We start from the raw sequence: 3,325 nt of genomic DNA, 5'->3' as shown, positions 1-3,325 counted from the left end.
TTCCGCCTCGTGTGGGATTACTGTTCTGGTTCTGGAACTCCTAGGCTATGTTCCAAATGGTACCCTAATCCTTAGAGTGCACTACTTTTGACCATAGGGCTCAGGGTTCCGGTCAAAAGTAATGCACAATATAGAGTAGTGATGGGGAAATAAATCGATATAGTAGAGAATTGCAGTATTATTTTTGACAATATTAAATGGATTCTTTGACTCACAAGTATTGATTCTATAAAATACGTTTTTTCTAGGGTAGTTGGCTAGCGCTAGTGAGCTGTAACTGTGCCAAAACACAGGCATTTGTCCTTCTATAGCTTGGCCTCAATCTTCTTTTTAAAAGGTGAGCCAACATGTTTTCAGCACTTTTATTGCCGTGATGGATCAAAACTTTTTTTCAAATGGCTGTCTTGTACATCTGCAGCAGACACCATGAGCAATATGTTTAGAACATCGAATCACAATACATATAGAATTGTGATGCATGTAGAATGGCAATCAAAGGAGTCTGGTGAGGGGAATGGAATGGTATCAAACACATGGAAATGTACCAGCCATTACTAAACTCAGCAAAAAAGGAAACGTCCCTTTTTCAGGACCCTGTCTTTCAAAGATAATTTGTAAAAATCAAAATATCTTCACATATCTTCATTGTAAAGGGTTTGAACACTTTTTCCCATGCTTGTTCAATGAACCATAAACAATTAATGAACATGCACCTGTGGAACGGTCGTTAAGACACTAACAGCTTACAGATGGTAGGCAATTAAGGTCACAGTTATGAAAAGTTATGACACTAGAGTGGCCTTTCTACTGACTCTGAAAAACACCAAAAGAAAGATGCCCAGGGTCCCTGTTCATCTGCGTGAATGTGCCTTAGGCATGCTGCAAGGAGGCATGAGGACTGCAGCTGTGGCCAGGGCAATAAATTGCAACGTCCGTACTGTGAGACGCCTAAAACAGCACTACAGGGAGACAGGATGGACAGCTGATCGTCCTCGCATGATCGGTACTTCTGAACATCACGCCTGCGGGACATATACAGGATGGCAACAACAACTGCCTGAGTTACACCAGGAACGCACAATCCCTCCATCAGTGCTCAGACTGTCAGCAGTAGGCTGAGAGAGGCTGGACTGAGGGCTTGTAGGCCTGTTGTAAGGCAGGTCTTCACCAGACATCACCGGCAACAACGTCGCCTATGGGCACAAGCCCACCGTCGCTGGACCAGACAGGACTGGCAAAAAGTGCTCTTCACTGACGAGTTGCGGTTTTGTCTCACCAGGGGTGATGGTCGGATTCACGTTTATCGTCGAAGGAATGAGCGTTACACCGAGGCCTGTACTCTGGAGCGGGATCGATTTGGAGGTGGAGGGTCCGTCATGGTCTGAGGCGGTGTGTCACAGCATCATCGGACTGAGCTTGTTGTCATTGCAGGCAATCTCAACGCTGTGCATTACAGGGAAGATCCTCCTCCCTCATGTGGTACCCTTCCTGCAGGTTCATCCTGACATTACCCTCCAGCATGACAATGCCACCAGCCATACTGCTCGTTCTGTGCGTGATTTCCTGCAAGACAGGAATGTCAGTGTTCTGCCATGGCCAGTGAAGAGCCCGGATCTCAATCCCATTGAGCACGTCTGGGACCTGTTGGATCAGAGGGTGAGGGCTAGGGCCATTCCCCACAGAAATGTCCAGGAACTTGCAGATGCCTTGGTGGAAGAGTGGGGTAACATCTCACAGCAAGAACTGGCAAATCTGGTGCAGTCCATGAGGAGGAGATGCACTGCAGTACTTAATGCAGCTTGTGGCCACACCAGATACTGACTGTTACTTTTGACCCCCCCTTTGTTCAGGGACACATTATTCAATTTCTGTTAGTCACATGTCTGTGGAACTTGTTCAGTTTATGTCTCAGTTGTTGAATCTTGTTATGTCTTGTTTGCTGAAAATAAACGCAGTTGACAGTGAGAGGACGTTTCTTTTTTTGCTGAGTTTATGAGCCCGTCCTCCCCAATTAATGTACCACCAGCCACCAATATTTTGATATCTTATCATGAGGTCCGTGGCAATTCCCATCCCTGCTATAGGGGTATATATAGGAACTATATTGAATCTGATCTTTTGACTTCCAATTTATACAACCTTCATATGTGGATCTCAATCTTGATACAAACCTGATCCTCCATATGCGACCTTTGTTGATTGGACGCTCGGATCCGATTTTATTTGCGCATGACTTGCTGTTACCATGACAACCACCCCAAAATGTGATGACAGGAAATGAGCATGGCATCTGTGTGCTACTTCAGAGGCTACATCCGTGTGAATGCGCAAATCCGATTGGATATGAAAAGATAACAGATTTGGGTTCTTAGGGCGTCTGTGTAATCACAGTCTTAGTGATGGTGATGTCAATGCTGGTGTTAACTGATATACAACCGCAGAGGTTTGGCCCTGCCCACTCCCTCCAAAAGCGCTTAGAGGTCACACAGGTTCTGTCAATGACAGACAGTTTTAGAGACAAGGCTGTATATCAGGTTCAGGGTACGGGTCAATTTCATTTCTAATGGAAACTGCAACTCCAATTCCTGAGCTGTTTCTACCTGGTCAATGCTTATGCTAACTGGAGTCCTGTGTAGCTCAGTTGGTAAGATAGTGAGTTCAATTCCCACAGGTATTACATATACATACCCGTACTTAAGTTATGCACTCTGTACTGTATGTTCGCTTTGGATAAGTGTCTGATAAGTGGAATATATACCACCACCAGGGGTCTAGCCCTGCCCCCTTGGAAATCCATGTTGCCTTGGAGGTCACCCAATGTCTCATTTGTCTCTCTAACTGAGAAATGTAGAGGTTCTGTCTTTGACAGTTGTAGAGATGAGGTTGTATATACATTTTCTCTGAAATGTATGTGAAATGAAATGAACAGCTAAAATACATTCTCCTGTAAATTGACTATAATGAGTGGATGAGGTACAGTACCTCTGCTTGTGACACCTGATACCCTCATTATCTCACACACACAGTGGACCTCTAAAATATTCATACCTCAGGTCAGGGTCCAGGGAGGCCAGTGGCCATAAAAAAGGACCTCCTCTGTCCTCACTGAGGATCTCATGACAAACTGTCTGCCTGGGGTAGAAAGGCCTGGGTCCGCTTCAGAAGGGCACACTGTAGCAAAACGTTTAGTTACGGAAGATTTAAACTAAACCTGTTCTAATTGGACAAGTTCAGGTAACACTGTACCTCACTCTCACTCAGTTTCAAAACGTTTCTCCATACTGAACACGACCCAGCTCTGAATTCTGGCAGAGCTCAATAAAAG

Source organism: Coregonus clupeaformis, chromosome 25, assembly GCF_020615455.1.
Source record: "Coregonus clupeaformis isolate EN_2021a chromosome 25, ASM2061545v1, whole genome shotgun sequence".
In the NCBI taxonomy this organism is placed as follows: Eukaryota; Metazoa; Chordata; class Actinopteri; order Salmoniformes; family Salmonidae; genus Coregonus; species Coregonus clupeaformis.
The sequence above is the reverse complement of the archived record's forward strand: the minus strand, read 5'-3'. Positions refer to the sequence as shown.